Source organism: Zeus faber (genome assembly GCF_960531495.2).
Source record: "Zeus faber genome assembly, chromosome: 21".
NCBI classification, from domain to species: domain Eukaryota; kingdom Metazoa; phylum Chordata; class Actinopteri; order Zeiformes; family Zeidae; genus Zeus; species Zeus faber.
The window spans coordinates 15,160,724-15,173,187 of record NC_137208.1 but is presented as its reverse complement, the minus strand read 5'-3'; positions in this window follow the sequence as shown (position 1 = coordinate 15,173,187).

Here is a 12,464-nt window from a genome sequence, read left to right as displayed (position 1 = left end):
CTGTAAGCGGTAAAGGAAACATCCACACCTCCCTAGTGATCCAAAATGTCCCGTAACCACACTGAGCCTCAAAGGTGGATTTGCTTTCGTTTTCCTATAAAAGGGAAAAACTCAAATAGAAACTTATTTTTTCGGATTGGAAAATGCATGTTTTTCCAAAATAAATACGAGCAACCAAACATACAAGCAGCTGTTTAACATCTAGCCTTAGTGAGGTCAGTTTTGACGTTGCTTCTATTTTTCACGTGCATCCGTCCAAGAAGCTGCAGCCCTTAGACTGGTTGCAACATGCCGACCTGGACTGAGGCACTGATAGAGAGAACATTATTGATGTGTTTGAAACAAAGACAATTATGAAAGCCTCACTGTACACACGGCAAGGACATTGGCATAAATACAGAAATCATTTTTAAGAATAGAAATAACGAGCGCTGCAAGCAGCTGTGATCGGGCCCTCGCTTTGCGCACGTCGGGGATGCTGGCGGGATACCAGATGACGCAGCTGTGCACTTTTGCCACCATCAGACACCGGGCGAAGGAGTACGATGTTTTCAGGAGGAGTACATCAAAGTACAAAAAATGTAATTTCGGTCCAGTCGGCAGCACTATAACCAACACTCAATATTGGCACGTTCATGTCTTCAGCTGTGACTCTTAGCAAACCTGTGCAGTTTGTGGCAGAGTTCACCATGCACGGTGGAGTTACAATCCACTTCCTGCCAATAGGGGGCGCTATGACCATAACTGAATATTGCCATGTCAATGCCTCCAGGCCAGGACTCATATGAAGCCTTTGAAGTTTGGGGCCGATTTGATCATGTCCAGTCGAGTTACAAACCACTTTCTGTTCCTGGAAAAAGAAACTTGGAAATCAGACGCTTTGCCACACCCGGCGAAAAACCAAAAAAGGAGGAAAAACTCAAACTTTTAACAACTTAACAAAATGGTCGAACCTGGAAATCCGTCGCCCGCGCCACCCTGAGGAACGGCATTTTAAGAATCGTGATCGTTCCTGGATGACGGGCACAGAATCGTGATCGTTCCTGGATGACGGGCACAAAAGAAAGGTCGGTTCCTCCAAATGGTTCTGAGAACCTCCTGCGTTGCGAAAACATCTTCATTGAACCATTAAAGTTTCCGGGTGTTTTGTAAAATGCAGCGTGAGCTACAGTTTTCCGGGTTTCATTTAAGCGCAGGCCCGGCTCAAGCTGCCTATCTAGAGCTGCTTTCACACGTGGACTGTGTCTGGATAATCATGTCCAGACATTGCCAAGAAATTTTTATCGTCTATACGTATTTTTGAAAACCAAAGCCCCAGCTAACCCGTTACCGACTTTTTGACCAATATGCTGTCAAAAGGTGCAAAATATTTAAATCAATTGGAAAGATGAATTTTTTTTTTTGTAATTCAAATCTTTTTTGTTAAACTTTCTAGATTTGAGAACATCTCACTTATAACCAAACAAATACATACAAATAAACACACTAACTTATTGATAGGTAAAACAAAAAAAATGTAAAAGATGATACTAAATAACATTTTAATTTCTTTCCCGATGTCGTATCATGAACGTATCATCACTTCCGAAACAATTATTTATTTTTTTTGTTTGTCGAGTTTCACATCGCCTGCATAGCTGCCGATCCCCATGTGGTCAAAAAAAAAAGTCGAATACCGGTCGGGCTGTTACGCCGTTCTATCGCCACGACGCATGACGTCATTTGGAGTCACCGCGCCTGACGTCATCTGCACGTCGGAGCGGACGCGAACAGACGGCGTGGCGCCTTGCGGACCGATCACGGGGCACGGAGTTTGACACGGAAAGAAAAAAAAAAAACCCCCAAAAAAACACCCGTGCCTTGTTTACGACGTACAGCTTTCAAAACACCAACTTGTGTTTCACAGGGAAACGTCAAACCGTGGCATTATTATTGGATGCATTACTCCAACATCTGTACCGAGCCGTGACGACACGAGGTGAGGCGCCGCCGAGCCCCAAACAAAGGGCCTTTTAGTTTGGACCGTCGCCTTTTAGTCGAAGGTTTCGGTGAATGAAAAAACGGACACGTTTATTTTCCGTCAAGTCGAGTTACAAGTGACTTTCATTGTCATTGTGACTTAATGTGTTATATCCGCAGTTTAAACGCGAGTGGAAAGTAGTGTCAAGGGAAGCAGAACGGAGCCCGAAGCGGCCACGCTCTCCACGCGCTTGTCGCTTGAAGGTAGTGCAGGTGTGACGGCTGCAAGTACAGTCGTTTTTAAAACGTACCCGATCCCGGGCGGTCGTGAATGAAATAGCTTTAGATTCCACGTTGTTTTCCCGTTTCCACAAATAGAATTATACTTTCACGCATCGGAAACTGTGTTTTTAAAGGATCTCTAGCCTCTCCTGGATGGGGGGGGGGCAGTGAAATCTCCCTTTTTTGCAAATTTCACAAATTGAATAATATTTTCACAAAATCAGAAATACTGTTAGAAATGTAACATGGGGCTTCTTATTATAATCTAGTCCAGATTTGACAACTATAAGTACAGAAGTTTGACTACTAAAAGTACAGTAGTTTGACTACTAAAAGTACAGTAGATTGACTACTAAAAGTACAGTAGTTTGACAACTATAAGTACAGTAGATTGACTACTATAAGTACAGTAGTTTGACAACTATAAATACAGTAGTTTGACTACTATAAGTACAGTAGGTTGACAACTATAAGTACAGTAGATTGACTACTATAAGTAGAGTAGTTTGACAACTATAAATACAGTAGTTTGACAACTATAAGTACAGTAGTTTGACCACTATAAGTACAGTAGTTTGACAACTATAAGTACAGTAGTTTGACAACTATAAATACAGTAGTTTGACTACTATAAGTACAGTAGGTTGACAACTATAAGTACAGTAGATTGACTACTATAAGTAAGTAGTTTGACAACTATAAGCACAGTAGTTTGACAACTATAAATACAGTAGTTTGACAACTATAAGTACAGTAGTTTGACCACTATAAGTACAGTAGTTTGACAACTATAAGTACAGTAGTTTGACAACTATAAATACAGTAGTTTGACTACTATAAGTACAGTAGTTTGACCACTATAAGTACAGTAGTTTGACCACTATAAGTACAGTAGTTTGACTACTCTAAGTACAGTAGTTTGACAACTATAAGTACAGTAGTTTGACCACTATAAGTACAGTAGTTTGACCACTATAAGTACAGTAGTTTGACAACTATAGGTACAGTTCTAGACCTGGTTTGAGATGGTCTGCGTGTACAAAAAAAAGTCTGAAAACTCAGCGGGTTTTGAATGCCCCATGAAAACAGATGCTGTGAATCGGCCGCTGACTTCAGCGTTCAGTCGAATCGGAAGCGGCAAAGTCACAAGATAACTTTCAGCATTAAGTTTCCCTAAACTTTCCCCCTAACTGCCGAGTCGGAAGCTGCCCGCACAAAGGTAAATTACCCTGCTTCACCCTCGGTGTTGGATTCGCAAGTGGCTGGGGGGGGAAATTTGTTCCGAAAGACGAAGCTTGGGTTTACATAAATTCGGATTAGGATGTCACTCCTGAAACGAATGAAATTATGACAGTTTTTCCACTATTGTCGCTCTCGATGTAGATCGACATTGATCAAACTCGAACGACATCGAGTTTAGCCAAAAAAAACGCAGAGATGAAGAATAGAAAAACGTTGAGCAACAACAATAGGGATTATTAGTATTAGAAAATCTGCATTATTATTTTCTTAGGGATAATAATAATAATAATAATAATAATAATTATTATTATTATTATTATTATTATTATTAAATATTGCTTCAGGCAGCAATACAGGAGGTCCAGTTTAGTTGTTTTAGGTATGTATTACAGTTCTCCGGGTTCTGTGAAACGCAGCATTAGTTACAAAAGTTACACCGTGGACTTATGTCTGGACCAATCATGAATAAAATCAAAAATAAAAGAAAAAGGCTCCAGGCTCTATTCTGTTCCAGTGGGCCTAAACACACAGTATCACTTTGAATAATAATGAGCCAGTTCTCCTTGACACAAACACTTTACATACATATTGCATTTGGGGTGACTCCATCTGCCTTGATTTTGGTTTTAGCTCTATATTAATTTTTCAGTGATATTATTGTATACCTCTTTTTCAGTGTGTTGTATTCGTGTTGTCCTTGCTAGAAGAAAAAGGTCCTTTGGGACAAGGGAACTAACCGGGACAACTGTATCATGCTGTTTAACAGTCAAACAGTTTGCTTCCATGCGAGGGTGGAGCAGAGTGGTTTTGCAGAGACGTGGGACTGTTCTTCTAAGAACAAGAACAGGGCTGTTACTGTAACTCCATGTTGACGTTGCGGTGGAGTGCCGGTAAAAGCAAGGATTCCATGACGTGACAGGATTTGACTTTATTAATCTGCTTCACTGGACAAACGAGGAGATTTACTGGAAGCGATTATGTCCTTTTCCTGTTTTGGACACGTGCAGCAGTGGGCGGTGGTGTTGGCTCGCGGCGCCAGGGACCTGGACGATCTGGGGGAGCGTCTCAGGTCCACTCCGCGCGGAGTTTGCCTGTTCCTTCCGCCAGATTTCTCCTCTCCTTTTGTCCCCGCTGTCACAGACACGCAGCCGGGGAAACTGGAGAGGGACGGGTCAAACTTTGCATTTTTGCATGCTAAGAAAAAACAACAAGGTTATCATGTGCTCAACAGTTTTGTTTTTTTGGGGTTTTTTTTTACATTCATCATAACATGATGTTGTTATAATTTATTATGGGACGCCCGCCAACCCCACAATCTACACCCTTTGCCAACCGGCAAAAGTGGGTAAAAGGAAAAATGGACGGACGGATGAGAGTGGCATTGCGGTGCCTCTTGCAGGCGCAGGGATTTTTCCTCCTCTTTATTTTATGCCGCTGTTCTCGGTGTGTCCTCTAGGGGGCTCCACGCACCCAGAGACGTGAGAGTGTGAAGAGTCTCACTTCTGCCACTTCCATCACATCCAGAGGAATAACTCCCTCTCCCGAAATATGATGACGGTGAAAAAGCAGCCCCAGCTGGTGTCCCATAAAGTAATTCGTGAGCGATTATACCGTGTTTATCCGTTTTATGTCAGATAGGAGGAGATTCCTTCCCCAGTGAAACATGCTTATGTCTCACCAGCGCTCCCTTAAATTCCAATTTCTGATGTGTGTTATTGAATTTGTTTGTTCCTTCCCTTTTCCCGTGGTGAGAGAACATCCAACTCACTGACGGAATGTTATACGCTCCATTCAAACCCCTTCAAACTCTTTACATCTATACCTCTTAAACAGTTTGCTAAATATATGGATAGCATCTCATCAGTGATTGTCACAAATTCATACAGGACGAACTTCAAATGGAATTATCTCGCCAAAAACATTTTATTTCCTCTTAGTCGAAAAGGTCACAGGATTTGAGCATGAAGAAACAACACGTGAGAAAACGACCCTCATACACTTAAAAGCGCATCCTTCAAGCTGCATCCCCGATTGGAGGCGGGGGTGAGATACAAGACCGTTCGCACTGCGGAATCCCTGTTCCCCTGAAAATCATATATAACTCCTAAATAAAAGTACATTAACACGAACCAAATCACAAATCTACACCCCCCCAAATGTATCCGTACATCATTGAAAGCAATTTTTGCAAAATTGATTTTCAGTCGATGAAGCAATAGGAAGAGGAGGTTACTGCAGAGTTTCTGTGCGTGTTTTGAACGTGAACATCACTTATTCCTCTACCGAGACCCGCTCCATAGGACTGTTGACGGGCGAGGCGTAGACCTTTTTTGGGTGGGTTAACTAGCAGAAAATGATATGGCTTTTACAGTACACTTTAATAGACACATTGCTTACGCTCCCAAAACCCAACACAAATGGGATTATTGAGTAAGAGGGTTATGGAGTTGGAGTTGGGGCTTATGCGGTATATGCAGATGAAATGGACATTGGAGACATATGGAGACAACAGCACAATCAGAATGAATAATAAAGTAATAAATAGAAAAGAGGCGAAGTTGTGAAAAAAAAAAAAAAAGCATGAAAAGCTGAACAACAGAGTGATTGATTCAATGGTGAGTTTGAAATCTTTATGGTTGCATTCAAAAAACTGGTAATAATGTCAATAACGCATTAATACAATTTCTTCCATTTTTTTTTTGTCTTGTCACGTGTTTAATCGCGATTATTATTTCTTAATCATTTGACAATCATACACGCAAACCAGCTTACTGCTATAAGAATACCACTGCACATTTGTTCATGAATGCAACGTGAACGTTCAGGACCCAGGACGCACGCACACACACACACACACACACACACACACAAAATGACTTCCAAACGTGCATTCACACACACACCCCAGCGTTTGTGAGTGTCACATGGTCAGCAGAAGCAAGAGCCAGTGTGTCCCAGTCAGTGCACAAAGAGGAAGGATGTCCTCGGGCGTAGAAACGTACAACCAGCCGATTGTGTGTGTGTGTGTGTGTGTGTGTGTGTGTGTGTGTTGTGTGTTGTGTGTTGTGTGTGTGTGCTGGTGGTGGATCTGGATGAAAAGCAGCCTTACGTAACTGCCGACGTCGGCATTCAAACCGTTTTTGTGTATTTGTTTTTTTCAAAATGGGACGACGCCATTGTTTCCCATCCTTGGAAAAGGGAAAAGCCATCCTGGTCCTAAAGCAAGAAGTAACTTCACATCATCCCGTCCCGTTTCTCTTGATGCACTGACCTGCACTTGAAAATGTAGGGATTTGACTAAAATCGTGGTCTCTGAATCATTATTGCTGCAAAGTCGATTTTTAATTATACGAGTGTTACATTATGCGATGACCAACATCCATGATCTAAAATATTTCTGAAATATCTCAAATGGAACATGATCTCAAATATTTCTCTCATATCTCAAATGTTTCAAAATCTAGCAACCGCGCTGCCACTTCGTCCCGACCAGAACCTTGAATGTATCATGCGCATAGGAGACATTTTGTATATCCTGCATCGTATTTTATTTTTTTTCCAGACTGCACCAACCCTTACCAACACAAATTCCTGGTATATGAAAATGTAGTAGGCCAATCGAACAGAGTCCAATTCTGATCAATCCTCTTTTGCTTCTTACACACTCAGATAACATTTAGTTTATTGATTTGGATTGAATTTCCCAAGTTATATGAGTGCAAAATCAGCAGGTGCTTCAGTGTGTTAACGCAATTATTTGTGCCTGAATCACATGCAGTTTTGCTATATACCAACTCTCACATTACAGCATACAGTAGTCTGGAGAGAACATTATTTAGTCAATACTTTAAATGTTTTCATTAATGTAAACCTCCACTCTCATTCTTACCAGAGCTGAGGAATCGCTCACTTTTGGCCCCGTGTACGTCGTTGCAGTTAAACTTCTCCTGGAGGCTGACTCTCAGCTCTATTACACTCAAGCAGCCTTCACCTCCCAGATACCCGACCTGTAGAAGGTGCCGAAGCTCACCGTTCCTCCGAGGGATCTCGTAGATCTTGTCCAGTTGCCAGAAATCCAACGCAGATACTTTTTGGGGTAAGGGCTTCCTGGCTACTGCCTTGGGAACAGCAAGCCCAGACCGCAAAAAGACCCGCAGTGGACAAAGCCGCGGCCTCCGGTTCCGCAGGTCAACCGCCGACCCCTGGACAGCCCTGGCATCTGGGGACACAGGGAGGGAAAGCCGTCAGACGACCTCAAGTGCCTGGATGTGTTGCGAAGCAGGATTGAGCGGCTTTCATGATTCACACCGTGCCACACCGCGATCAAAGCGAAACCATGGCCTTCCAAACAAGGGGCGTCACATGGGGTATACCCTATCCAAAGTCTCACAGGAGGTCCTCAAATCAAACTGATTGGAAGTCATCATCGGGTTTTAACTTAATATGGTCACAACCACATCATGATGGAGAAAACACAAACAGCCCTGCAATCACAGTAATACACTTCAAATCGTCATTTCCCCTCTAGAATCGAACATGTTTAAATTACATTTCGTGACCAGTGACCAGTTTGAGTTTAAATTGTGTCTGTTTTTCACTGGGCGTAATTCACCCCCCTGTACACTGTGGGCCGTTTTCTCCCGGCTTGTGTCCATTTTGCCTGACTAAAAAAAAAAAATTGTTTTGGTTTTTCAACCGTCCTGTGCTATAGCACGGCGGGTTGGTGTGCAATCTCTGTATTGTCGCGATGAGCTGAATCCACCTCTTCACAGCAGAGAACAATGGCTGTGGCTCCACATTTGATGATTAAACTGATTCTCAGAAACTTCCTGCGATATTCGATCTTAGGTCATGTGACGGCCGCGCCAATGCAAATCTCAGACGGAATAATGCAACACAAACATACAAAATCCCTTCGGATCAGTTCACATTATATAGAACAAACATCAGAATTTTGAGTATTGATGAACATTTTTAAATCTGCATAACATGTCCTTGTCCATATGTAATTCTTAGCGTTGAGTATAGGGCATTATAGTTGGGTCCAGGCCATAAGAATTAATCTGTTGTCTTATAAGTATCACGCTCTAAATACAGAACCACGCCACCATCTTGCAGAATAATGTGTTTGTATCCCACACGACCACATGTGGATCATTGCTGTCTGCCTTTACGGTTGTTTCGTCAACCCCCCCCCCTACCAAAAACCCCCGAAAATGAATAGGGGACTGTGAGACTAGGCCATCTGCACACGTAGGCGTCTGTCACGCTTACCTCACTAAATGCGTCATATGTGGCGGAAGAAAAAAAAAAAAAAAAAAAAGTCACATCTACTATCCCTTGTTCTCTGAAGCCCCTCTGGTTTTTTGGGGGCGGTTATCGTGTCATTGGAACGTTTGAATTACCTTGAATGTGACTACATTGGTGTGTTTTGTAAAAAAAACAAAGAAAAAAAGGGGGGGGGGGGTGGGGGTCAGTTTCTGCAAGGGGCCCTGACCGGTTCGACCCTTCTCAGGGAGGGCCACTGGAAGTAGTGGTCCCTGAAAAGCCCCCCCCCCCCCCCCCGGTGAGGACCGGTCCGTTAAATCCGTTGCTCGTTAAACACAAAAGGTGGCGGTGGTTTGCGGAGCTGTCCGCGGTGCCCGAACGCGCCTGGACGGTGCGCCGCCGCCGTGCGCTGTCCGCGGTGCTGAACGCGGCGGTGAACGCCCTGCACTGGCGCCCGACTCAGGCAGGAAGGTGGGGGGGAGGAAAGGTCTTTTTACGGTTGAATCGCACGACGGTGGGTTGGAAAAACGTGCGCGTACATACACGTCCATCTCCCAGTCTTTCTTTTCTTTACCCCACACCAACCACCGCCACCACACCTCCCTCTCTCCACCTCTCTTTGCGCTTTGGTTTGGTTGAAGACCGATTGACTGAGCGTGCGTGGATTTGGCACTTGTTGCCATAACACATTGGGAACTCTAACCGAACGTCTACGAAAGCCTCGTGGTGTGTGTGTGCGTGTGTGTGTGTGTGAGTGTGTGTGTGCGTGTGTGTGTGTGTGTGTGTGTGTGTGTGTGTGCGCGCGCACAAAGAAGAAGAACGGCCTAACCCCCCCCCCCTTGCTCCACGCGCACGACTGCCCCCCCCACCCCTCTATACGCACACACACACACGCACGCACGCACGCACGCACGCACGCACACACACACACACACACACACACACACACACACACACACACACACTGGTTGTGAAGAAGCTCTTTGCAAACGACCGAATTTATATGACTCGATAAGAATGAAACTTAATTAACATTCTGTCTGATACGTCCATATGTAATGCAATGGAAGTCGGTATATATATATATATATATATCTATATATATGTGTGTGTGTGTGTGTGTGTGTATATATATATATATATATATATATATGAATATAATCCTAATAATTACAAAATACAATTTTAGTCCCCTCACTCTCAATAGATGAGAAATTGGTAGAAAATATCTGGAAGCCCTCTCGCAGTAATCTATGGACGAAGGGTGTCCTCTGCTGCGGCGGATTGAAGGAAACCAAACTCAAAGGGATGGACATGATTAATTTCCATTAAGTTTCAAAATGTCCCATTGTAACACCGCCGCAGAATCGGGAAATAGAGAAAGGGAGAGAGAGAGAGAGAGAGAGAGAGAGAGAGAGACAGAGGGGAACACTGGCCACCGCGCGCACGCACGTATACACGTCTCACCATCCTCTCGGAAATAATTTTTCTCAATGGTTGTCACTGGCGATAACTATCCGCACGGCCGCGAAAACACACAACGACACCGCTCACTTCCTCCCCCGCTTAAACAATCAGAGTACCGAAGAAATAAAAACAATAAGAGTAATAATTCGACAAAAACACAGAATGGGCTCACCCGGTCCGATCCGAGGCGGCGAGCGCACGGCATTTTCCCCCCGTCTTGCTTTTTATTTTTCTTCTTCTCCTCCTTCTTCCTCTTCTCCATAATCCTCGCGTATTTGAACGGACCCTATTGATATGCAGCAGATCAGGGTCCCCCCCCCCCCCCCCCCCCAACACCCTCCACCACCACCACCACCACCTCCTCCACCTCCTCCTCCTCCATCTCGATCTCCGGTCGCATTACCTATGTCTATACGTTACCTCGCCTCCGTGCAATTGTTTATTATTCCCGTGCATCCCCCACCCCCCCACCTCCCCCCCCCCCCAACCCGGCCATCTAATCCATTTTGTCCCGTTTCTGGAAAACACTGCAAAAGCCCTAATGGAAGCGCTCAATTCCTCCAGTCTGCTGGTGACCTGCATTGACGTCATTGCGTCATTAGGTTTCCCCTGGAAACACAGGAGAGCCAAAAATAGCAACACATTAATTCAGCTCCGGGGCTGGGGGCTTGGCGCGAGAGCGACTATTTGTATCGATCCATAATCTTCTGATGCACACCCCCCCCCCACACACACACACACACACTTCGTTTTTGTTGTTGTTTATTTTTTTATTATTATTTATTTTATTTTATTTTTCGTTGTTTTTTTTTGTTTTTTTTATTGCATACAGTGCTCGCGCTCTACCGGGATGAAAACAAAGAAAGAAAGAGACTGCATGGGTCCCTGGCTGGACAGGGACAGCAGATAGTGGGATCAGGGGGGTTGGCTTCATTGTATTCCTGCCTGGAAGATAAATGAATAAATTATAAATATCCCAAGAGCAGAAGCCGGACCATAAATACATTTATATAACATATATACATACAGTATATACTGTATGAATGTGTATGTATGTGTGTATATATATATATATGTATATATATACACATACACACATATAAATAAATATGTATATATATATACTGTATATGTAACTTTATATGTGACTTTATTTTTATAGCACTTTACAAAAGCAGGGACAAGTGCTGCACAGACGTAGGCAATCATAAATATACATACATACATACATGCTTAAAACACAATGAAAACGGAAATAAAATAGACGAATTACACGAAAGCAAGTTTAAACAAATGGGCCTTGAGCTACTTTTTGAAGGTGTGTCCACAGACGTTAAGTCCAGAGGGAGAGAGTTCCATAGTTAAGGAGCCGCAACCTCAAAAGCGCGGTCTCCTTCAGAGTTCAAGTCTCGATGGAGGAGCAACCAGCCAACCCTGATCAGAGAACCTCAGAGACCTGCTGGTGACATGGGGCTGCAGTAGATCGCTAATGTGAGCAGGTGCTTGACCATGCAGAGCTCTATAGGTGATCACAACAACTTTAAACAGGATTCTGAATTTTGATGGGGAGCCAGTGGAGAGCAATCAATCGGTCTCACATGAGACCTTTTGGAGGACCTGGTCAAGAGCGGCAGCATTTTGGACCACTTGTAAATGATCCAGGGACGTTTGCTGACGCAGGTGAAAAGGAAGTTGCAGTCGTCAAGATGGGATGATACAAAAGCATGAATTAACATTTCCATCTCCGCTTGAGACACAATGGGCCTGAGCTTAGCAATGTTTCCCAGCTGGAAAAAACAAGAGTGAGTCAAATACTTGACATGTTGGTCCTGAGTCAGAGCCTGGTCCATAGTGACACCTAGATTTCTTACGGAGGATTTAACCGACGAGGTAAGAGACCCAAGACCATCCCTAATCTTAGGGACAAGACTAGGAGGGGCAGAGATAAGGATCGCTGTTTTGTCTGCATTTCGCTGTGAGAAATGATCTGCCATCTAGTTTTTTTTATCACGTTGAGGTCGTTATATACGTATATCTGACAATTAAGTAGAATATGGTAGAGAATATCATCTGTGTCGCAGTTATAGGAGATACCTATATGATAGTGGCTTATTAACTGTCCAAGGGAAAGCATATACAAGGTGAACAGAATGGAACCAAGGACTGAACCTTGGGGCACACCACACCACCGCGATACAGCGATTCAGATGAGGAGGCAAAGCTGGCAACAGAGACTGTGAAACTCC